Here is a 27018-nt window from a genome sequence, read left to right as displayed (position 1 = left end):
AGTTTCCACTATGTAAACTATGAACATTTAATTTCATTATGCTATGCACTTGAGAAACTTTGCTGGGTCACTTTTGTTTTATGTAAAAAAAAAGTTTTCATTATCATTATCCCTCTTCAGCCACAGAATGCTTCAAGTAGAATATTCCAGATGTCTTAAACTTTGATATCTAGCACATGTAAGTATCTCTTTTGACCTGTACTATTCCTCTAAAAAATAAACATTTTATGGTGAGGCAGACAGTTGTGGAGGCTTTCTCAAGACTTCTCAAATATTTTAAGCTTATATGTTTTTAAAGAGAAACAGCCTAATTAGAAAACTTGTGCAGCCTGTGAGGGAGACATGTCACATGCCTAATTTTGTATCTACTTATGTTCAAAGAAACAAAGGAAAATGTTCAACAAACAATGCAATTTACTCTCCTATTAAATTTGCTTTTGATCATGTGCAGCTATGCAATAACATCAGTCATTTTGCATTACATGTAAAATTTTATGCTGAAAATGTTAATGTAGATATTACATCTCAACACATAGTTTTCAAATAACATTAAAAAGTATAATATTACTCTGAAAAATAGTTCCTTTTTCTTTGAATACCTCAAAAAAGTCACAAAACCAACATGTTTATTTTAGTAATATGCATGTAACAATGCAGAAATAACATTTCAAGTTTGGATTTGCAAACAAGATTTGGTATGCAATAACTATTATTTTGAATTCTTGCTTTAAAATTTGCTTCAGCCTCCTTTTTCAGATTGACTTTCCCCATCATCTCCTGTAGATGGCACATAACTTGAACTACCATATTCCTCAAGAGCAGCAGGGTGCACCCTATCCAGAGAAGGTGGATTCCTTTGGTCTTTTCTGCCAAAGTGCTCACAACCACAAAAATAAAAATCACCATAGCTCCTTGAGTAACTCTCCTGACTTCTGCCATATCTATCTCATGTATTGTTATAATCATGGCAGCTGCTTCCACCATAAGACATCCGAGGCCCTCGCTCAGGTGGTGCACCATGAGAGGTCCCTGCAGCATTCATAAAATAATATGTTGGACTACATTTAAACATTTTTACTGCTATCACTAAAGCATGAATTAGCTAAAGAAGTACTATTTGGAAATATCTGCTTTCCTCTGCCTTTGTCAACAAGATATTAATTAAGGTTGCATTTGTCAGAAGGTTTTATTTAAAATAAGTGTAAGAGTACTATTTTGAAGCTTAACAAATTTAATTATAAAGTAAACATTGAGTCACATTTCACTGGACGTAAACTGAAGCTGTCACCTTCATATCATTCCCTATGCTTTATACTGTTAAGAATACTCAATATTTAAACATGTTATATTTGTCCTTTATAATTTTTATTAGAATTTCATTAGAATAACCATCTGGTCTATTAAATATAATTTTATAACTTACAAATCCATCCTGGTCCCTTACCATATCTCTGAAATGCATCTCTGTAAGAACTTCCACTTGGATGTTCAGAATGATCTCTACCATGGGCCTCGCCGCAGCCATCACGATAATTAAATTGAAAAAAAAAAGTTTTCTTAATGTCAGAATGAACAATTTAAGAAATCTATTTTATAAATCCATAAAATGCTATAGTACCTATATCCTCTAGAGGATTGTACATCCTGAATAGAACAACCATAATCACGGTATGCACAGTCTGTAGGTATTGGGGCATACATAATGCCTGCTTTCTCAGGAATTTTGATGATTTCTGTGTACATAAGTTTAAGCAACAAATTTAAACCTTCAACTTCTAGTATCCAAAACATAACTTAATCACATCATAAACAAAATTAAAGGGCCAAACATCTAAATAGATATTTATCCAAATAAAATAAGCAAATGCCAAAAAAGCACATGGAACAGATACTCCTAATCAATGATGCAGAAAATACATTTCAAATCCAAAATGATATGCCATACTTCACACACTGGAATGGCAATAGATTTTAAAAAGCAAGAAATACCAAGTGTTTGAGAGGATGTAGATAAATCAGGACCCTGATACAATGTCAGTTGGAATGAACAATTGAAGAAATCTGTTTGACAAATACTGAAAACATTATAGTACTTATATCCTCTAGAGGAATGTTCATCCCTACTAGAATGACCACAATCACGGTATGCATAGTCTCTATATGGTGGAGCATAATTCCTAGTTTCTCGGGAACTTCGATGATTTCTGTGTGCATAAGTTTAAGCAACAACCTTTGAATTTTCAACTTCTACTATCCAAAACATAACTAACTTACAACTTAAACAAAATTAAAAGTTTAAACATCTAAATAGCTATTTACCCAAATAAAATAGGCAAATGCCCAAAATGCACATGGAACAGATACTCATAATCAGTGATTCAGAAAATGCATTTTAAATCCAAAAGGAGCTTCCATACTTCATACACACACACTGGAATGGCAATAAATTTTAAAAAGCAGGAAATAACAAGTGTTTGAGAGGATGTAGATAAATTGGAACCCTGAAAAGGTGCTGGCTGGAATGGAATGTGATGTAGCTACTATGGAGAAATGTGGTGGTTCCTCAAGAAAGCAAACATAATTATCATAGGACCAAGCAATTTCACTTCTATGTACACCAACAATTGCATAAGTGTACCCAAAGAAATATTGGCGCATAGAAACACTGTGGTGGAAACAACTCAAATAAAATAATGGATTAACAGCCTGTGGAAGAAGTGAAGTACTATAATGTAACTGAACCTTCAGGACATCATGCAAAAGGAAAGGAAAAAGATTAAAAAAGGTCAGTAGTGTTTGAGCCCATTAACATTAAATGCCCACAACAGGTAAGTTCAGAGACAGAACACAGACTGATATTTGCTAGCAGCTGAGGGAAGGGAGAAAATGAAAGGGATGGCTTAACTGTTAGCTGGAGTTTTAGTTTGGAGTGATGAAAATGTTTTGGAACTCGATGGAGGTAATTACTGCAGAATGTATTAAACACCACTCAACTGTTTACCTTATAATATTTAATTTTGTTATGTGAATTTCATTTCTCAAGGAACAGATTGGCTCTGTGTGTGGATGAGCTCCATAATTCTCTCTTCCATGTCATATGGGACCTTTAATACTAAAATGATGTAACATTATGTAAAGAACACCAAATCTGAAACGTTATTTTCTCTTCCCTCAAACAACTTTTCAAAATTATTTCCTCTATGACTCCTTTCTTCGTTTTCTAAATTACTAGAAAGTCACAACACAATATTTCTTATGGCTTTGGATAATCCCATGGCTCCTGCAAGGCCAATTCTTCTAATGAAGCTGAAAGCAGACATCAATTCTTAAGTAAAAGTTCATTTGTAATGTTCAATAACTTCTTAGTTATTATTTTCCTTTTCATATGAATTACTGTTGACTACTAATGACACAATTAAAACATGCAAAACACTCAAACACTTCACTGATTTTAAAGTTTAAATACATTGTCCTTTCTCAGCTGAGAAGGTAAATTGTCCCATGTTGTTCAGTCCATCTCACACACACACAAATATTGCTACCTTTGAACAACTGCATGCTAAATTTTTACATAAAAGTTCTCCTTTATCTCTAAGTGGTTGGCTGTATCTTAAATGCTGACAAAATGCACTAGTGAAGATTTTCTAATGATGCCGAGATTTAATTTTACTTCAATAAAGAATACCCTTAAAGGGATCATTACAACATTGTTGCTATTTCAAAATAGAAAAAGTTCTTTAATGTTCTCTTCATGTGCTATTTCTTAGAGATCAGTCTTTCACCTATGATATACTCACTTGCTAATTTCCCAATGGAAATGTGTTGGCTTGCATATCCTGAAGTCAACCAATACATAACTTTGCTGATACTCTACATTTGAAATATAAAATTGAAAATGGCAGTTTTCAATTTCCTCCATATTAGGATGGAGGACTAAGTAAGAATTTTCATTTACTCTGCTAAACTTCTTTGCTAAGAGCTTTTATTGTCTTGCTTTTTTCTGTTCAGTGTGCTACTTTACAGTTCTGCTTCTCAAAAATATTACTTCTATTCAATCTTAATGTTCACCTCATGTTCCTTAGTTCTAAATTATCTCCTCAAATAATTTCAAATCTTACATTAAGTTCTTGTGTTAATGTTTAAACATCATGGTACAATATAATTATTGATTTACATCCCCTTATACTTCACAACTCTGCACTTCTGTGATATCCACTTAATTTAAGAATATTGCACTCCTTCAAGTCTAAATTTCAAGCCTTAAATTTATTTTTAAATAATATATAATCCCAGTGACTCCTTTTCTGCTAAACGCACTTGTAGTTCTTTTGAATCTTCATGTAAGCAGTAAGAATGCCTTGCACATAAGCATTATCGAGGTCCCAGAAGTTGGATGGCCAACCTCAGTGGCTCACATTGTGGGCCACTGTGGAAGGCAGAGGCAGCTGGACTGCTTGAGCCCCAGAATTTAATGTCAGTTTTGACAATGTAGTGAGATCCTCTCTCTAAAAAAACATGGAAGAAAATTTAGCTAGCTGTCGTGGTGCATGCCTGAATTTGCAGAAACTCAGGTGGCTGAAACAGGAGCATTGCTTGTGCCCAGGAGTTTGAGGCTGGGCCATCATCTCAGGAATGCACACTGACCTGGTAAGAGCAAGACACCAAACCAACAAAGAAATTGAACAAGCAATTTTTAGATTGGGACACCAGGGCAACACTACCAGGAGACCTAGGAAATGGAAGAATTCATTAGACGAAGAAACCTACCATCAAAGAATATTGCTAGGAACTTTTAGAAAAATTAAGCGGTATTTTCTAGCAAACACAGGATTAAAAGGAATGTTGACCTCACTCTCATCACTTCTTTCACCTGAAATGAGAAGCTTGAGTACTTCTTCACCACAAATCTGTAATGTACCTGGTGAGATAGAAACTACAGTAAAACCTATTGATCTATAATTATGCCCGTGTGTGTCACTTCTCTTTTGTTCGATGAACTTAAAGTTAAGCATCCAGTTAAAACAGCTCATTTTCAGTCATACGAAAAATACGGTCTTTCTATCAGGTAGCATTTACTTCAGCCTCTCATTGAACTATTGCTTCTTGCCACAGCAGAAGAAGAAGATTTTTAAGAGGAGGACCTCCACTTCTTGAAGATGGACCTGTTTTAACTGGAATGTGTCCCCTAGAAGAACTCATGTTGAGATCAAGAGTGTATCCACCTTCATCTGTATTTCAAACAAAAATTTTTAGTTAACTAACATCACTGTTTCTTAAATGGCTAAGTTTAGTTGTTTATAAAGATTTTCTACATATTATCATCTAAAAAACTTACATTTGTCTAAACTAATACAGTTAGCATTTCCATATGAATTAGTACAATTCAAGCAATAAAAGTCCATTTAGAAAATCTAGAAATAAACTCAAGTCATAAAATATTCATGTGAGAAAATGTGGGAAAAGTGTGGAGTGATCAGGGAACAGAAATCTATCAGTAAAATATCTAAGTAAAATATACATAAAAATACTAAAAGAAAAATGTTAAATGACTGTTTATATCATTCTATTATGAGGAAAAATTTTCAAAGCATATCATAGAGATAAACTAAATTCCATTCAAAGAAATGTAAACATTTAAAATATCAAAAAGTTACACATCAGGAAAATACATTATCTCTAAAATTTGTTAACATAATATAGAATTCTTACAGTTCCCTTATAAAACACTGGTTTTCAGATTAGACTGTGCTAAATTTTAATAATCTTTAAGAACTACCTATGAAATAATATTTAAAAATATATTTATATATCTACAAAAAAATGTAGATATATACCAATTGCCAGGTTGTGTTACAGGTAAGAATACACACATTCTCGTACATGGCACAGTATTATTGAACCTCACCATCAAGATCAATGGAGACAAAATAACCATGAAGCTATGCATCATAAAATGGGGAAAACACTGCAATTTCCATTTTAAAAAACATCTCCAATTAATTAAAAATCTGGTTATTAAAATTCAAAATTAAATGATAGGTTTTTGAAGTTTGGTTAATAGATAATACAAGTTAACCAATAGGTTTGTTTGTTTGTTTGTTTATTTATGTATTTATTTATTTATTGAGATGCACTCTTGCCCTGTCACCTAGGCTGGAGTGCAATGATGTGATCTTGGCTCACTGCAGCTTCCGCCTCACATGTTCCAGTGATTGTCTTGCCACTGTGTCCCCAGTAACTGAGATTACAAGTGCATGCCACCACGCCAGACTAAATTTTTGTACCTTTAGGAAAGACAGGGTTTCACCATGTTGGCCAGGTTGGTCTGGAACTCCTGACCCCATGGTCCACCCACACCACACTACCCAAGTGCTGAGATGACAGGCATGAGCCACCTTGCCCAGCCTATCATACCATCTATCTATCTATCTATCTATCTATCTATCTATCTAATCTATCTATCTATCCATCTAGATACACACGCATAAATATATATATAAAATATATATATTTAAATGTGTTTTGTTTTTCTTTTTCTTTTTCATGTAAAAATTTACCCCTCATTTCTATTATGTAAATCACTTATAAATGTCATTTTCAGTGACTCATCCTACAACAAAGAAATGCTACAGCAAAGATATGCTTCACATATCTGTGAAGCAGTGGTTTTTACCCCTTTTCAGAGTCACAGACTCTTTTCAGAAATTTAAGTTCTACGTTTCTTAAATTGAAAATGCTTTATGGTAGGCCAATGTATAAACCCTCATATCAAAATTTCAAAGCAATTGTTTTGCATAGATGCTTGCACAGGTATACACAAAAAGAAAACATAATTCAAAATCAATCTTAAGTACTAAGTTACATTTTTCCTGCTGGAAACTTTAAAATGTGCCATCATATTTTGGTAATAAAACTGATATGAAGTTCTGGGCCCCAGAGTAGAAAATTCTTTTTTTTATTTATTTATTTATTTTTTTTTGGATTTCATTTTATTTATTTATTTATTTATTTTTATTATTATTATTATTATACTTTAGGTTTTATGGTACATGTGCACAATGTGCAGGTAAGTTACATATGTATACATGTGCCGTGCTGGTGCGCTGCACCCACTAACTCGTCATCTAGCATTAGGTATATCTCCCAATGCTATCCCTCCCCCCTCCCCCCACCCCACAACAGTCCCCAAAGTGTGATGTTCCCCTTCCTGTGTCCATGTGTTCTCATTGTTCAATTCCCACCTATGAGTGAGAATATGCGGTGTTTGGTTTTTTGTTCTTGCGATAGTTTACTGAGAATGATGATTTCCAATTTCATCCATGTCCCTACAAAGGACATGAACTCCTCATTTTTTATGGCTGCATAGTATTCCATGGTGTATATGTGCCGCATTTTCTTAATCCAGTCTATCATTGTTGGACATTTGGGTTGGTTCCAAGTCTTTGCTATTGTGAATAATGCCGCAATAAACATATGTGTGCATGTGTCTTTATAGCAGCATGATTTATAATCCTTTGGGTATATACCCAGTAATGGGATGGCTGGGTCAAACGAAATTTCTAGTTCTAGATCCCTGAGGAATCGCCACACTGACTTCCACAAGGGTTGAGCTAGTTTACAGTCCCACCAACAGTGTAAAAGTGTTCCTATTTCTCCACATCCTCTCCAGCACCTGTTGTTTCCTGACATTTTAATGATTGCCATTCTAACTGGTGTGAGATGGTATCTCATTGTGGTTTTGATTTGCATTTCTCTGATGGCCAGCATTTTTTCATGTGTTTTTTGGCTGCATAAATGTCTTCTTTTGAGAAGTGTCTGTTCATGTCCTTCACCCACTATTTGATGGGGTTGTTTGTTTTTTTCTTGTAAATTTGTTTGAGTTCATTGTAGATTCTGGATATTGCCCCTTGGTCAGAGGAGTAGGTTGCGAAAATTTTCTCCCATTTTGTAAGTTGCCTGTTCACTCTGATGGTAGTTTCCTTTGCTGTGCAGAAGCTCTTTATTTTAATTAGATCCCATTTGTCAATTTTGGCTTTTGTTGCCATTGCTTTTGGTGTTTTAGACATGAAGTCCTTGCCCATGCCTATGTCCTGAATGGTAATGCCTAGGTTTTCTTCTAGGGTTTTTATGGTTTTAGGTCTAACATTTAAGTCTTTAATCCATCTTGAATTGATTTTTGTATAAGGTGTAAGGAAGGGATCCAGTTTCAGCTTTCTACATATGGCTAGCCAGTTTTCCCAGCACCATTTATTAAATAGGGAATCCTTTCCCCATTTCTTGTTTTTCTCAGGTTTGTCAAAGATCAGATAGTTGTAGATATGTGGCATTATTTCTGATGGCTCTGTTCTGTTCTATTGATCTATATCTCTGTTTCGGTACCAGTACCATGCTGTTTTGGTTACTGTAGCCTTGTAGTATAGTTTGAAGTCAGGTAGTGTGATGCCTCCAGCTTTGTTCTTTTGGCTTAGGATTGACTTGGTGATCCCGGCTCTTTTTTGCTTCCATATGAACTTTGAAGTAGTATTTTCCAATTCTGTGAAGAAAGTCATTGGTACCTTGATGGGGATGGCATTGAATCTGTAAATTACCTTGGGAAGAATGGCCATTTTCACGATATTGATTCTTCCTACCCATGAGCATGGAATGTTCTTCCATTTGTTTGCATCCTCTTTTATTTCCTTGCGCAGTGGTTTGTAGTTCTCCTTGAAGAGGTCCTTCACATCCCTTGTAAGTTGGATTCCTAGGTATTTTATTCTCTTTGAAGCAATTGTGAATGGGACTTCACCCATGATTTGGCTTTCTGTTTGTCTCTTATTGATGTATAAGAATGCTTGTGATTTTTGTACATTGATTTTGTATCCTGAGACTTTGCTGAAGTTGCTTAACAGCTTAAGGAGATTTTGGGCTGAGACAATGGGGTTTTGTAGATATACAATCATGTCATCTGCAAACAGGGACAATTTGACTTCCTCTTTTCCTAATTGAATACCCTTGATTTCCTTCTCCTGCCTAATTGCCCTGGCCAGAACTTCCAACACTATGTAGAATAGAAGCAGTGAGAGAGGGCATCCTTGTCTTGTGCCAGTTTTCAAAGTGAATGCTTCCAGTTTTTGCCCATCCAGTATGATATTGGCTGTGGGTTTGTCATAGATAGCTCTTATTATTTTGAGATATGTCCCATCAATACCTAATTTATTGAGAGTTTTTAGCATGAAGCGTTGTTGAATATTGTCAAAGGCCTTTTCTGCATCTATTGAGATAATCGCATGGTTTTTGTCTTTGGTTCTGTTTATATGTTGGATTTCATTTATTGATTTGCATATATTGAACCAACCTTGCATCCCAGGGATGAAGCCCACTTGATCATGTTGGATAAGCTTTTTGATATGCTGCTGGATTCTGTTTGCCAGTATTTTATTGAGGATTTTTGCATCAATGTTCATCAAGGATATTGGTCTAAAATTCTCTTTTTTTGTTGTGTCTCTGCCAGGCTTTGGTATCAGGATGATGCTGGCCTCATAAAATGAGTTAGGGAGGATTCCCTCTTTTTCTATTGATTGGAATAGTTTCAGAAGGAATGGTACCAGTTCCTCCTTGTACCTCTGGTAGAATTCGGCTGTGAACCCATCTGGTCCTGGGCTTCCTTTGGTTGGTAAGCTATTGATTATTGCCACAATTTCAGCTCCTGTTATTGGTCTATTCAGAGATTCAACTTCTTCCTGGTTTAGTCTTGGGAGTGTGTATGTGTTGAGGAATTTATCCATTTCTTCTAGATTTTCTAGTTTATTTGTGTAGAAGTGTTTGTAATATTCTCTGATGGTAGTTTGTATTTCTGTGGGATCAGTGGTGATATCCCCTTTATCATTTTTTATTGCATCTATTTGATTTTTCTGTCTTTTTTTCTTTATTAATCTTACTAGCAGTCTATCAGTTTTGTTGATCCTTTCAAAAAACCAGCTCCTGGATTCATTAATTTTTTGAAGGGTTTTTTGTGTCTCTATTTCCTTCAGTTCTGCTCTGATTTTAGTTATTTCTTGCCTTCTGCTAGCTTTTGAATGTGTTTGTTCTTGCTTTTCTAGTTCTTTTAATTGTGATGTTAGGGTGTCAATTTTGGATCTTTCCTGCTTTCTCTTGTGGGCATTTAGTGCTATGAATTTCCCTCTACACACTGCTTTGAATGCATCCCAGAGATTCTGGTATGTTGTGTCTTGGTTCTCGTTGGTTTCAAAGAACATCTTTATTTCTGCCTTCATTTCGTTATGTACCCAGTAGTCATTCAGGAGCAGGTTGTTCAGCTTCCATGTAGTTGAGTGGTTTTGAGTGAGATTCTTAATCCTGAGTTCTAGCTTGATTGCACTGTGATCTGAGAGATAGTTTGTTATAATTTCTGTTCTTTTACATTTATTGAGGAGAGCTTTACTTCCAAATATGTGGTCAATTTTGGAATAGGTGTGGTGTGGTGCTGAATAAAATGTATATTCTGTTGATTTGGGGTGGAGAGTTCTGTAGATGTCTATTAGGTCTTCTTGGTGCAGAGCTGAGTTCAATTCCTGGGTATCCCTGTTAACTTTCTGTCTCATTGATCTGTCTAATGTTGACAGTGGGGTGTTAAAGTCTCCCATTATTAATGTGTGGGAGTCTAAGTCTCTTTGTAGGTCACTCAGGACTTGCTTTATGAATCTGGGTGCTCCTGTATTGGGTGCATATATATTTAGGATAGTTAGCTCTTCTTGTTGAATTAATCCCCTTACCATTATGTAATGGCCTTCTTTGTCTCTTTTGATGTTTGTTGGTTTAAAGTCTGTTTTATCAGAGACTAGGATTGCAACCCCTGCCTTTTTTTGTTTTCCATTTGCTTGGTAGATCTTCCTCCATCCTTTTATTTTGAGCCTATGTGTGTCTCTGCATGTGAGATGGGTTTCCTGAATACAGCACACTGATGGGTCTTGAGTCTTTATCCAATTTGCCAGTCTGTGTCTTTTAATTGGAGTATTTAGTCCATTTACATTTAAAGTTAATATTGTTATGTGTGAATTTGATCCTGTCATTATGATGTTAGCTGGTTATTTTGCTCATTAGTTGATGCAGACTCTTCCTAGTCTTGATGGTCTTTACATTTTGGCATGATTTTGCAGTGGTTGGTACCAGTTGTGCCTTTCCATGTTTAGCGCTTCCTTCAGGAGCTCTTTTAGGGCAGGCCTGGTGGTGACAAAATCTCTCAGCATTTGCTTGTCTGTAAAGTATTTTATTTCTCCTTCACTTATGAAACTTAGTTTGGCTGGATATGAAATTCTGGGTTGAAAATTCTTTTCTTTAAGAATGTTGAATATTGACCCCCACTCTCCTCTGGCTTGTAGGGTTTCTGCTGAGAGATCAGCTGTTAGTCTGATGGGCTTCCCTTTGATGGTAACCTGACCTTTCTCTCTGGCTGCCCTTAACATTTTTTCCTCCATTTCAACTTTGGTGAATCTGACAATGATGTGTCTTGGAGTTGCTCTTCTCGAGGAGTATCTTTGTGGCATTCTCTGTATTTCCTGAATGTGAATGTTGGCCTGCCTTGCTAGATTGGGGAAGTTCTCCTGGATAATATCCTGCAGAGTGTTTTCCAACTTGGTTCCATTCTCCCCGTCACTTTCAGGTACACCAATCAGACGTAGATTTGGTCTTTTCACATAATCCCACATTTCTTGGAGGTTTTGCTTGTTTCTTTTTATTCTTTTTTCTCTAAACTTCCCTTCTCGCTTCATTTCATTCATTTCATCTTCCAGGTCTGATACCCTTTCTTCCATTTGATCTCGTCAGCTCCTGAGGCTTCTACATTCTTCCCGTAGTTCTCGAGCCATGGTTTTCAGCTCCATCAGCTCCTTTAAGCACTTCTCTGAATTGGTTATTCTAGTTATACATTCTTCTAAATTTTTTTCAAAATTTTCAACTTCTTTGCCTTTGGTTTGAATATCCTCCCATAGCTTGGAGTAATTTGATCGTCTGAAGCCGTCTTCTGTCAGCTCATCAAAGTCATTGTCCATCCAGCTTTGTTCCGTTGCTGGTGAGGAACTGCATTCCTTTGGAGGAGGAGAGGTACTCTGCTTTTTAGAGTTTCCAGTTTTTCTGCTCTGTTTTTTCCCCATCTTTGTGGTTTTATCTACTTTTGGTCTTTGATGATGGTGATGTATGGATGGGTTTTTGGTGTGGATGTCCTTTCTGTTAGTTTTCCTTCTAACAGACAGGACCCTCAGCTGCAGGTCTGTTGGAGTACCTGGCCAGCCATTTCAGGTGTCAGTCTGCCCCTGCTGGGGGGTGCCTCCCACTCAGGCTGCTCAGGGGTCAGGGGTCAGAGACCCACTTGAGGAGGCAGTCTGCCCCTTCTCAGATCTCCAGCTGCATGCTGGGAGAACCACTGCTCTCCTCAAAGCTGTCAGACAGGGACATTTAAGTCTGCAGAGGTTACTGCTGTCTTTTTGTTTGTCTGTGCCCTGCCCCCAGAGGTGGAGCCTACAGAGGCAGGCAGGCCTCCTTGAGCTGTGGTGGGCTCCACCCAGTTCAAGTTTCCAGGCTGTTTTGTTTACCTAAGCTAGCCAGGGCAATGGTGGGCACCCCTCCCCCAGCCTCGCTGCCGACTTGCTGTTTGATCTCAGACTGCTGTGCTAGCAATCAGTGAGACTCCGTGGGCATAGGACCCTCTGAACCAGGGGTGGGCTATAATCTCCTGGGGCACCGTTTCCTAAGCCCATCAGAAAAGCACAGTATTTGGGTGGGAGTGGCCCAATTTTCCAGGTGCCATCTGTCACCCCTGGAAAAGGAACTCCATGACCCCTTGCACTTCCTGAGTAAGGCAATGCCTTGCCCCTGCTTTGGCTGGTGCACAGTGCACTCACCCACTGACCTGTGCCCACTGTCTGGCACTCCCTAGTGAGATGAACACGGTACCTCAGATGGAAAGGCAGAAATCACCCGTCTTCTGTGTCACTCACACTGGGATCTGTAGACTGGAGCTGTTCCTATTCAGCCATCTTGGCCCCTCCCACCAGAGTAGAAAATTCTACAGTGTAATAAATATAAATGAGTTCCGCAGAAAACCTGTTGAGTACAGGCAATCAGCATTCACAAGCTCAATTCAGTTCGAAATTTATGTTATTTCAATGCAAAGTTATTACAATTTTAAAATGATTTTAGATATTAATTAAATAATTCTTATAATATACCTTTAGTACTTAGAAACAATTGTACTTATTATCAATAATTAATTTTCTCTTCATAAAGGAAATACATAAAATGCAGAAATTTTGATATCTTCAAACTTATTTTGTTTCAATCCTATGGTTCCATCTTTATATTTTAAAACATTACCCAATGGTCCTTCATGTGAGAGAAGTCACCCTCTTGTTCTTCTAACTACTTCCTCTTGCAGATCTCAGACTTCCTGAAGTCCATCTCTTTCTTGAATAAGATGGTGGTTTCTACCTACCACCACTTTGAAAAGATGGTTACTTGGCTTGTTCTATTTTTAGTGCTTTTCCATCCAAAGACTAAAAGTATTAAGGGCACTATCAGTAACATTGGCACATTTAACCTAAGCATATTTTACAAAAATTTTTACATTAACTATAGTTCATAGGTAATTAGGTGATTGGAAGATGTTGGGAAAAAAAGTTTTTCATTGCACATGCCTTTAAAAATGCTTTACTTGAACAAAGACTAAACCCTTGAGGAAGTAATCTAGGAAGATATTTGGAGGAAGAGAATTCCAGGCAGAGAAAATCAACATTGAAATAATTCTCACACTAGAATTAAGCAAGTAGTCATACTCCCATGATGTGGCAAGATGAACAAAGGAAAACAGTTAAGTGAGATCAAAGACAAATCCATTTGGGTTTACTCTGAGTATAATTCTGGCTACTGACAGAACAAACTGTAAGCTGCAAGTGAGTACCAGATTCAAGCAGAGAGACCAAACTAATGATGATACTTCAGCAAACATAATGGCAGATGAGGTGACACAAGCAATCTTTTCATGTGACTGTATAAGTTGTGCTTTGCCTAAAGTTACTTGGCTGAGGGTGTAAGTAATATTCAGATAATTATATTGATGATGTAGGTAATGTTTTATTGTTAGAAGTTTCCTCTAAATTCCCTCTGGTATTTGATTTCACTCTCTTAACCAGAGTTACAATTATTTATGCCTAAGTGTTATATGGTACTCATGAAGTATGTACCATGTAAAATTTCTTACTATGAATTAGTAGAAAATTTACATGTGATAGAAAAGTATAATTTATACTTATATAACCAATTTATAAATATGAGCATTCCTAAACATATATAATATATGTATCTGTATATTTCATAATTTATATGTATTGCACATAGAAGAAATTTATGCATTATATATTTTTAAGACATGTATAGCATACGTCTATAGGTATTTCTTTTTTATATATACTTTAAGTTCTGCAATACATGTGCAGAATGTTCAGTTTTGTTACATAGCCATACACGTGCCATGGTTTGCTGCACCCACCAACACGACACATACATTAGGTATTTCTTCTAATGCTATCCCTCCACTAGCCCTGCATTCTTTGAACAGACCTTGGCATGTGATGTTCCCCTCCCTGTGTTCATGTGTTCTCATTGTTCAATTCCAACTTATGAGTGAGAATTTGTGGTATTTGGTTTTCTGTTATTATTAGTTTGCTAAGAATTATGCTTTCCAGCTTCACCCATGTCCCTGCAAAGGACATAATCTAAACCTTTTTAATGGCTGCTTAGTATTCCATGATGTATATGTGCCACATTTTCTTTATCCAGTCTATCATTGATGGACATTTGGTTTGGTTCCAAGTCTTTGCTATTGTAAACAATGCTTCAATAAATGTAAATGTGTATGTGACTTTATAGTAGAATAACTTAAAATACTTTGGGTATATAATGTGAAATTAGATTACTGGGTCAAATGGTATTTCTAGGTTTAGATCCTTGAGGAATCACTGGACTGTATTCTACAATGGTTGACCTAATTTACACTCCAATGGAGAGTGTAAAAGCATTCCTATTTCTCCACATCCTCTCCATCATCTGTTGTTTCCTGGCTTTTTAATGATTGCCATTCTAAATGGTGTGAGATACAATCTCATTGTGGTTTTGATTTGCATTTCTCCAGTGACCAGTGATGATGAGCTTATTTTCATATGTTTGTTGGCTGCATAAATGTCTTCTTTTGAGAAGTATCTGTTCATATCCTTTGCTCACTTTTTGATTTTTTTTTCTTGTAAATTTGTTTAAATTCTTTGTAGATTGAGGATATTGTTCCATTGTCAGATGGACAGATTGCAAAATTTTTCTCCCATTCTGTAGGTTGCTGTTCACTCTAATGATAGTTTCTTTTACAGTAAGAAGCTGTTTAGTTTACTTAGATCCCATTTGTCAACTTTGGCTTTTGTTGCCATTGCTTTTGGTGTTTTAGACATAAAGTGTTTGTTCCTGCCTCTGTCCTGAATGATATTGTCTGTTTTCTTCTAGGTTTTTATGGTTTTAGGTCTTCCATTTAAGTCTTTAATCCATCTTGGTTAATTTTTGTATAAAGTATAAGGAAGGAGTCTAGTTTCAGTTTTCTGCATATGGCTGGCCAGTTTTCCCAACTCTATTTATTAAATAAGAAATCCTTTCCTCATTGCTTGTTTTTGTCAGCATTGTAAAAGATCAGATGGTTGTAGAGGTGTCGTGTTATTTCTGAGGACTCTGTTCTGTTTCATTGGTCTATATATCTGTTTTGATACCAGTACCATGCTGTTTTGATTACTGTAGCCTTGTATTATAGTTTGAAGTCAGGTAACCTGATGTCTCCATGTTTTTGTTTTTTTGTTTTTGTTTTTTGTTTTTTGTGTTTTTTTGTTTTTTTTTTTTTGCTTAGGATTGTCTTTGATATATGGGCTCTTTTTTTGTTCCATATGAAGTTTAAAATAGTTTTTAACAATTCTTTGAACAAAGTCAATAGTAGCTTTATGGGGATAGCATTGAATCTATAAATTACTTTGGACAGTATGGCCATTTTCACAACATTGATTCTTCCTATAATAAGCATGGAATATTTTTCCATGTGTTTGTGTCCTCTCTTGTTTCTTCAAGCAGTGGTTTGTAGTTCTCTTGAAGAGGTCCTTCATATCCCTTGTAAGTTGTATTCCTAGGTATTTTATTCTCTTTGTAACAACTGTGTATGTGAGATCACTCATTATTTGGCTCTCTGTTTGTCTCCTATTGGTGTATATGAATGCTTGTTATTTTTGCATGTTGATTTTGTATCTTGAAACTTTGCTGAAGTTGCTTATCAGCTTAAGGAGCTTTTGAGCTGAGACAGTGGGGTTATCTAAATATACAATCTTATAATCTGCATACACAGAAAATCTTATTTCCTCTTTTCCAGTTTGAATACTTTTATTTATTTCTCTTGCCTGATTGTACTGATCACAACTTCCAAAACTTTGGTGAACAGGGGTGGTGAGAGAGGGAGTATCCTTGCCTTGTGAATGTTTTTAAAGGGAAATCTTTCAGGTTCTGATATTCAGTAAGATATTGTCTGTGGGTTTGTCATAATTAGCTCTTATTATTTTGAAATATGTTCCATTAATACCTAGTTTATTGAGAGTTTTTATCCTGAAGGGGTGTTGAATTTTGTCGAAGAGCTATTCTGAATCTATTGAGATAATTACATGGTTTTTGTCATTGGTTCAGCTTATGTGATAAATTACATTTATTTATTTGCATATATTGAATCAGCCTTGCATCACAGGTATGAATCAAATGTGGTTGTGGCAGATACACTTGTTGAGTTGCTGCTGGATTCAGTTTGCCAGTATTTCATTGAGTATTTTTGCACCAATGTTCATTAGAGATATTTGCCTGAAATTTTCTGTTTTTTGTTTGCTGTTGTTGTTGTTTTGTTTTTTTTATTTTTGGTGTGTCTCTGCCAGGTTTGTGTATCAGGATGATGCAGGCCTCACAAAGTGAGTTAGGGTGGATTCCCTGTGTTTCTATTTTTTGGAATAGTTTCAGAAGGAATGGTGCCAGTTCCTCTTTGTACTTCTGTTAGAATTTGTCTGTGAATCTCTCTAGTCCCGGACATTTTTTTGGTTGGTAGGCTATTAATTACTGCCTCAATTTCAGAACTTATTATTGGTCTATTCAGGGATTCAATTTCTTCCTGTTTTAGAGTTTGGAGGGTGTGTGCATCCAGGAATTTATTAATTTCTTCTAGATTTTCTAGTTTATTTGTGAAGAGGTGTTTATAGTATTCTCTGATGATAGCTTGTATTTCTGTAGGATCAGTGGTGATGACCCCTTTATCTTTTTTATTGTGTCTTTTGATTCTTCTCTCTTTTCTTCTTTATTACTCTGGCTAGTAGCCATCTATTTTGTTGATCTTTTCAAAAAAACAACTCCTGGATTCATTGATTTGTTTAGAGTGTTTTTTCATGTCTGTGTCTCCTTCAGTTCTGCTCTGAACTTAGTTATTTCTGTCTTCTGTTAGCTTTTGAATTTGTTTGCTTTTGCTATTATTTTTCTCTAGTTATTTTAATTTTGATGTTAGAGTGCCAGTTTTGGATCTTTCCTACTTTCTGTTGTGGACATTAAGTGCTATGAATTTTCCTTGAAACAGTACTATAAATGTTTCCCCGAGATTCTAGTATGTTGTGTCTTTGTTCTCATTGGTTTCAAAGAACATCTTTATTTCTGCCTTCATTTCATTATTTACTCAGTTATTCAGTAGCAGGTTGTTCATTTTCCATGTGATCGTGCTGTTTTGAGTGAATGTTTTAATCCTTAGTTCTTATATGATGGCACTGTGGTCTGAGAGACTGTTTGTTATGATTTCTGTTCTTTTGCATTCACTGAGGAGTGTTTTACTTAAAATTATGTAGTCAATTTTAGAGTAAGTGCTTTTACTCTGTGTATTTTTGGCTACTGAGAAAACAAACTGTAAGCTTCAAGTGGGTACAAGAATCAAACAGAGAAAAGAAACACGTGTTGGTGGCTTCCACAAACGTAATGGCAGAGGAGGTGATACAAACAGTCATTTCATATGACTGTATAAGTTGTGCTTTGCCTGTGATTACTTGGCTAAAGGCATAAGTAATATTCATATAATGATGTTGAATATTACATGACTTTATTGTTTAGAACTTTCCTCTAATTTCCCTCTAGTATTTGATTATACTTTTTTAACCAGAGTTAGAATTATTTATACCTAAGTGTTATATGGAACCTTGAAGTATGTACCATGTAATATTTATCACTGTCCATTAAGTAATATGAAATTTACATGTGATAGAAAAGTAAAATTTGTACTTTTAATATCTTATAATTATTTAATATATGTATAAACCATACAAGCTATATAACTAATTTATAAATATTATTCATAAACATACAATATATGCATTTGTATATTTTATAATTAATATATTTGTATTGCATATATATGTAATTTATGCATTATATATTTTAATACATGTATGTCTATATGTATTTCTAATATATATGGTTATCTTTCTTCCCAGCCATTCAGGTACAGCAAGGTAGTCCTCTTCTTTGCATCTTTGACAGTCTCTGGGAACTGGCAGGCTTGGTCAGTGATACATCAGAAGCCTATTATGACCCTGTTATTTTCATCAAGACAGCCCCATAAATATCTTGGATGAGATGGCTTATCAAGGCATCCCAGAAACCACTGGGTGCTATTTTTTTCTCTACCCTGCAATTTTCCTTCTGGAGAAGAAGATGGTCCACAAACCACATGTAGCTCTAACAGAGGCTCTGCCACTTTGGTCTTCATGGATTCTCAATATAAACATGAAGGAGAAGATTAAGCACTTCCCCAGTGAACAGAAAGCAATTTTGGTTCAAATAATAGAGACTTTTTTCATGCCAATAGACTAGTACACTTTCAAAGTGGTCACCTCTCCTCTGTAAGCAAATTCCCAATGGTACGATCCTGGATTTCTCCTGTTGCCAAACCACGGGATCATCCCTATACAGCTGAATACTAGAGTACCCCAGAAATGGACACGTCTCAATATTTGTTTTTTTCTGGACCCCAGAATTCCCAAACAGCCATTATGCCTATACCCTGGAATCTTCCTCAGAAAAATGCAATGAATTATAAATATCAAACTGTGACTGATTCAGCAAGATCCTTGATTAATACATTAGCTAGTATAATTAGGCTTCATACTCTAGCATTAGTTAATGCTGGTGGATCCTGGTTTATCTTGTCAAATGGCATAAGTGGATCTCAAGTTTCTTCTATGCTGGATACTGTCCAGTCTCAGGTTCAATCTATTAATGTTCCATCTCATGGACAATTTGTAGCTAGACCTTGGCTAGAAATTACTACTGAAGTTGAAACTTGGAAACAATTTATGTCTTATAAAACAGGGACAGTGTGCAGATTCAATCCAGTGAAGAGAGTATTAGAAACAAAATGTATCATGTAGCTCATAGAGTTAACACTGGTGCTAAACCAGTAACTTACAACCAGATTCCACCAGTACCTTTCATAGTTAATAAAATTGAACTGTGGGCTCATTCATCCAACAATGAAGATGGATCTCAGTATCCTACACTAACCCATAACTTTGAACCATGGTGTCAGCCAGTCTTGAATCTATTTGGATCCCAAGAAACTAGAAAAGACAGATGGATACTAGACTGTCATGGAAAGTGGGTCAACTCAGTTCTGGATTTCTTCTATACTGCATACTCCATATTCATATGCTAAGTCAAAAGGTGACAATATTACATATTGGATGCAACATAAAACCAGTATGATCAGGCCCTCAAATCAAATGGATAGATTTAGTACATTGAACGAACATGAGGCTATTATATTCAAACCCCTGATGCAGACATGGATCTTAACACATCCTATTATGAATTTAATTGAGCCCCTAATTCACTCTAAAGTTGACATGATCAGACCCTGGAGTCGGCCTAAAACAGCCACAGTCCAAACCTGGACCCAGCCAGAAACTCAATCAGGAAGACTCTTGACTCACCTGAAAGCTAATACAATTAAACCATGGTTACAAATGAAAACTTAAATAATGAGCCTTTGGATTCAGCATAAATTTAAAATATTTAGGCCCAGAACCCAGACTGAAGAATGGAAAGAAAAACACTGGACCCAACCAGAAACAGTTCTAGTTAGGTACTGGGCCCAAACTGGAATGGAAACAGTGGTACCTGGGCCCCAAACTGAAGGTAACACATCCTGACCCTGGAATCTCACTGAAGCTGATATCATCAAACTTTTGTTTCACTCTCAAGCAGAGACAGTCACACAGTGGGGAGAACCAGTAACTGACACAGCACCATTGGATACAGTCTGAAACTGAAATAGTGAGGTTTTGGAACCAACCTGTGGCTGATAAGTTAAGAAACTGGATGCACCATGAAGCTTATAAATTTAGACACTGGGGTGAAGTTGAAAGTGACAAAGGAAGATCCTGGACCCAAGCTGAAGATGACATGTTGAGACCCAGGATTCAGAAAGACATTGGAGTAATCAACTTCTGGGTACAAAATTAAGCTACTATATTAACACCATGGATGCAAGGAGAGTCTCAAGAATTAAATTCCTGGACACAGTCTGAAACTCACACAGTCCCAGTCTGGACCCAGACTGAAACTCCAACAGTAAACTATGGGACCAAGATGTTGGCAGATATAGTCACAACATGGACAAAGGCTGAATTTCAAGGATTAACATCCTAGAGACAGTCTGCAACTGATCTAATCATACTGTGGACTACTGCCAAATCTCCAGCAGTGAATCTCTGGACATGTTCTGTATTTGATAAAATCACACTTTAAAATAAAGGTGAATTTCCAGACTTATTTCCCTTGACAGAGCCTATAGCTAAGACAGTCACACCATAGATCCAGGAAAGATTACCAGCAATGAATCCCTGGGCAAAAACTATACCTGAAACTGTCATATCATTGACCCTAGATGAAATGCCACCAATAAATCCTTGGACAATATTGCAGCCTGAATATCTAGAAGGAAATACCTGGCCCCCATCTGAACTTCATCCAGTCTCATTGTGGACCACAGCTTATTTACCAGCAGTAAACTACTGGATACAGTTTGATACTGAAACAATAACACTGTGAACCCTGGCTGAGTCTCCAGCAATACATCCCTGGCAACAGTTGGAAACTGATATAATCATACTAAGGATCCATGCTGAATCAATACTGAGGAATTCATGGATAAGCTCTCCTATATCTGATATCATCACAATTTGTCTAGCCTGAATCATTATTATTAAATACTTGGACACAGTCTGAAACGGATAGACTCACAACATGGACTCTGGCTGAAACTCTAGGAATGCATCCCTGGGTACATGATATATTCCTACCATGGACCCACACTGAACATCCACCAGTATCTCAGACTCAGCCATGGGTTCTGGATGAAACTCCAGCAATGAATCCCTGAGGAGAGGCTACAGTTGATATGGTCTTACCAAGGAATAGGACTGAATTTATAGCAGGAAATGCCTGGACACAGTCTGAAACAGTCATACAGTCGATCCTGAATGATTCTCCAGCAGTAAATTCATGGACGCAGTAAATTCATGGACACAGACAACAGCTGATACAGACAAGCTGTAGACGAAGCCTGAATTTCCAGCCATAAATCCCTAGAAAAAGTTTGTAGGTGATAGTACAACAATCAAATCATGGGTCCAAGATGAATCTTCACCAGTAAATCTCTGTACACTATCTGAACCTGATAACATTATCCTGTGGACACAAGCTGAGTCTCCAACAGTAAATCTGTGCACAGAGGCTGTAACTTCCACAGTGACACCATGGGCCCAGGCTGTATCTCCAGCAGTAATTCCATGGAAACAGCTCTACCTTCCATAGTCATGCTTTGGACCCAGGTTGAATATCTATCAGTAAATACCTGGACAATGTCCATAGCCGATACCATCACACTATGGAAAGGGGCTGAATTAGCAGCAGAATATCCATGGATACTGCCTTGGCACACTAAGAGCACAGTCTAATCTCCAGCAGGAAATCTTTGGACACAGCCTATGTATGACACAGACAGAGCATGGCCTCAGGCTGAATTTCCAGCAGCAGTTTACTGGACAGAACCTGTAGCTGAAACACACACACCATGAACTCAGTTTGAATTTTTAACAGTAAAGCCTTGGATCCAATGTGCATCCAATTAACTCAAACTGTGGGCCCAGGCTGAGTTCTTTAGCAGTAAAGCATTTGACACAGGCAATAGCTTATACAATCAAACTATGGAACCAAATCAAATCACCTGCCACAAATCTTTGAAAATAATATGAAACCAGTATGTTCACACAGTGGACCAAAGGTGAATTTCCAAAAGTAAATGAGTGAACTCAGCCCATACCTGCTACAGTTATACCACTGAACCAAGCTGAATCTGTAGGAGTAAATCCCTCCACAAAGCTTGAAACAGAAATTGTCTTACTGTGGACCCAGGCTTATTCTAAAATCAATGATCTCTGCACATATAGACTACCTGATAGAGTGAAACCATCGACTAAAAATGTTTATGTAGCAGTAAACCCAGGGAGACAGTCTAAACCTGAAATAGCACATCATGGATCAAGGATCTGTTGCAAGAAATAAATCCCTTAACAGTGGCCGTAACTGGTATAGTCACACTGCAGTACATGGCCATATCTCTAGTAATAATTCCCAGGAGAGAGGCTGTAGCTGATACAGTCATAACATGGACACAGCCAAAATCTCATCAGTTTCTGGTTACAACCTCTACCTGATGCAATCACACTATGGAACCAAACAAAATATCCATCAGTGACACTTGGAATGAGGCTGAATTTCCAGCTGTAAATTCCATGAAGCAGTCTAAATCACCAATTGTAAATATCTGGACAGAGTCTGAATCTCCAGGCCCAAGTCCTCTGTTACAGGCTGAGACTGATAAAGTCATACCATGGACCCAGACTGAACCTTTGGCAGTAAATCCCTGAACAAAGCCTGTTGCTGATACACTTACACTGTGTACATAGCCCGTAACTCCATCATTGATCTTCTTTTCACAGCATTTACATGGTACACGGGAAGCATGGACTCACACTGAATGTCTACCAGTAAATACCTGGACAGAGGCAGTACCTTCCAAAATTATACCCTCCACCCAGGCTGCATTTCCAGCAGTAAACTCCTGGACAAAGCCTTTTTTTTTTTCTACAGCTGCAATTGGGGCACAGGCTATATCTGCAATAGTAAAGGCCTAGAGACAGCCTTCATCTAATACAATCAGATTATAGTCCCAATCTTATTCTGCAGCATTAATTATGTGGATAAAGCATGTACCTGACACATACACAGGATTGATCGAATTTGAGGCTTTAGCAATAAATCCCTGGATATTGCCTATAGCTAATACATTATCATTGTGGACCCAGCCTGTATCTCTAACAGTCAATTCATGGATAGAGGCAATAGCTTCCAAGTCACCTCATGGACGAAACTTTACTTCTAGCAACAAATCCCTGGACACATCCTGTATCTGATATAGTTGCACTGTGGACCCAGGCTGAATCTCTTGCAGTCATTACCTCCACACAGGCAGTATCTCACAAAATTATACTGTAGCTGCAAGTCTAGTCTCCAGTAGGAATTACCTGGATGCAGACTGTACCTGATATACTTATATCTTGGACCTATGATGAATCTTCTGTAGAAAATCCAGAGGCATGGGCAGTAGTTTCCTCAGTGTTATCATGGACCCAGGGTATCCCTACAGCAAAAAATCCTGGACACTACCTGTGTCTGAATCAATCACCCCATGATCCTACTCTGAGTCTCCAGTGGTAAACACATGGACAGAGGCTGCAGCTTCCACAGACATAAAGTGGACTCATGATGATTTTCCAGATGCAAATTCTTACACACAGATTGATACGGGCTCATTTTGGACAATTCTTAAAACTGAAGCCAAGACACTCTGGGCACCGTCTGAAGCTAAAATATTTATAGTTTCATTACTGCCTCAACCTGATACTACACAACTTTTGATCCAAGATGAAAATCAAGCCTCTATTTTATGCACACATCATGAAATTAAAAATATCAATGAAGGGCCCTTGCCTGAATTGGGAACATTATATCCTTGATAGTGCCTGTGCCTCCAGCAGCAAAAACATGCTCCCAACCTGAAGCTGTATTAGCAGAACATTTAAAACTGGAACAGAAAATATAAAACCTTGGGCTCAGCCAGAATTTCCAACACTGAGCACATTTAATCCTTTTGGACCTGTTGAAATAGAATCCTTGTCCAAACATAGAACTTTCATAACATGGATCCAATCCAAAACTGTTATCTTCTTCCCATCTGAAGTAGGTACAATGAGATCCCAGACCATTTCTGAAGTTGATACAGTAAAACTATGGATCCAGACTGAAGCAGGTGAAATCCGCCACTGGACTCAAGCTAAAACTAATACAATCAGACCTTTAACTCATGCTGAATTTCAAGCAGTCAGACCCTGGACCCTGTCCTTGTCTGATAACACTATTTATCAGGATGAAATGCAGGTAGCAAAATGCTTGAACATATCTGACATTCATACTCTGAGTTCCTGGTTTTAGACCCAAAACAATGTAAGAATAAATGGTATTCAACCTTATCCTCAAACAGTTACTACCTGGATGCAGCCAGAATGGCAAATAATCCACCCACGGAACCAATCTGAAAATAATGCAGTCAGACCCTGGACACAGTCTGAAGGTGATGTTATCCAACCTTGGACCTATGCTGAAACCAATACAGTCAGACACTGGACCCATTCTGAAACTGATAAAATAGAACAATGGACTGAGCCTGAGCCTGAAGCAATTAGGACCTGGCCTGAGGCGGGCATGTTAACACATTTGTTGAAGCAAAATCATTAAGCTAAGTGAAATTAGCCAGTTGCAGAAGAACACATACTGCATGATACTACTTACATGAGAAATATAAAATAGTCACACTCACAGAAACAGATTGTAGAATGGTGGATTCCAGGGAGTAGGGGAAGGGGAAAATGAGTAGCTGCTAATCAATGGTTGTAAAGTATCATTTACTGAGGATGAATACTTTTAGAGGTCCACTGAGCAATGTTGTGCCGATAGTTGACAATTCTGTATTGTACACATAAAAACTTGTTAAGAGGGTAGATCTCATGCTAATTTTTTTTAGCACAAAGAAATTCAATTTACAAAACAGAGTTTCCAAATTGACCTTACAGAATGCTTTAAAGTGCAGGTCATATATTAAAGCTCTTGGATATTTAATATTTCTAAACAGGATATCTCTAGGCAGAGTTGGGTCCTCTGGTTCCCAGTGAATTTAAATTGTTTCATATTAAGTAACCAGAGATTGTGTAATTAAAACAGAAGGATGCTTCACCTCATTACTCTGGTTAATTGATGGTAAATTTCATTGAAAGTATGTAAATAAATTTTGAATCACAACCCTTAAACAGGAAATATAAGACAAAATGCTGTCTTTTCTACACAGCTATGTTTATTTTATTTTATTTTACAAAGAGAACTAATAGCTCTTGAGAGGGAAAGTATAAAGGCTAACTTTACAGTGGTGAGAAAGCATCCAAAATAATAATAATAATAATAATAATAATAACAAGCAAGATTGTGTTAAGAGAAAGCTAGATAACCTGCTAAATAAAAACCAGCTTTCTATAGACAATATCAATCAAATCTCTGTATACCTTATAATCTGGTCACCTTAATTTAGATAAAATTGTTTCTGAAAATAGGTGAATATATGTAATATTTTTTAAATGATAAAGATCAAAAAGTATATGTTTTATTTTATAACACAATGTCTCTGTAACTGGAAATTGTTCATCTCGTTTACTAAAACAGGAAGCACTCAGTAGTTTTAGAACACTTGAAAAATCATCTTTTTCTATATTAAATTTAAAAAAATAACACAGATTGAAAAATTAAGCCATCCTTCTTAAAAAGCACATGGTTAGGTCAGCAGCGTTGGCTCATGCCTGTAATCCCAGAACTTTGGGAGGCCAAGGTGGGCGGATCACGAGGTCAGGAGTTCAAGACCAGCCTGACCAACACCGTGAAACACCATCTCTACTAAAAAACATTAAAAAATTAGCTGGACATGGTGGTGCATGCCTGTAATCCTGACTACTTGGAAGGCTGAGGCAGAAGAAATGCATGGACCCAGGAGGCAGAGGTTGCAGTTAGCTGAGAATGCCCCACTGCACTCCAAACTGGCAACAGAGTGAGACTCCATCTCAAAAACAAAACAAAACAAAACAAAAGAAGCATCACATCGTTGTCCAAGTCACCATGTCAGCAATTAAAATGCCTTTCTAGCATGACATTTAGTGAACATATAACATGAGATATTTAAAACTGCTCATAATTTACCTACAGGATTTTAGTTTCCCCAGGTGATCTGCTAAGTTGATCAAGTAGATACAAATTTGGGGCCATTTTAAGCATAAAAGTGTGTTTGAAAGTTTCTAACAGTATTTGAGGAGCCATTAACAACTATTATGCAAGTATGTGTTAGGAACCTAAAAGTTTCTTCTTTTTTCTGCCATTTCATCTTTCTAATATAGTCTAATTAGGTCCAGCATATTTCCTATATTAAGAGAGAGCAGTTATTCAGAACATCAATTTAACTGCTCAGGAATAACAATTTTATAAGGTATCATAATTGTTTTCTTGGCTGAATCCCCAACTTGCAATGTTATTGTGAAGATTCTATATTCATTAAATTTGCTCCTATATTCATTTTATTGAGCTGAGTGTGAGAAAGAATGCTCACTAGAAGCGACTTTATCTGTTTTTTATGTGATTTTTATATTTTAAGTCTAGAGTAAATGTGTAGAAATCAAAATCTGTGGGAGTTTCTTGGAAGGACTGCTTTGATTCAATAATTCTCCTTAACATGCATTTCCT

General features: G+C 36.8%; 1 pseudogene; it reads right to left on the bottom strand.

Annotated features, from left to right (window-relative positions):
• Nucleotides 1–727: 727 nt before the first annotated feature.
• LOC129025646 (RNA-binding motif protein, Y chromosome, family 1 member B-like) lies at nt 728–21991 on the bottom strand (annotated as a pseudogene).
• Nucleotides 21992–27018: the final 5027 nt, after the last annotated feature.

Source organism: Pongo pygmaeus, chromosome Y (genome assembly GCF_028885625.2).
Source record: "Pongo pygmaeus isolate AG05252 chromosome Y, NHGRI_mPonPyg2-v2.0_pri, whole genome shotgun sequence".
Classification (NCBI taxonomy): Eukaryota; Metazoa; Chordata; class Mammalia; order Primates; family Hominidae; genus Pongo; species Pongo pygmaeus.
This window is presented reverse-complemented; position numbering and strand designations above follow the sequence as displayed.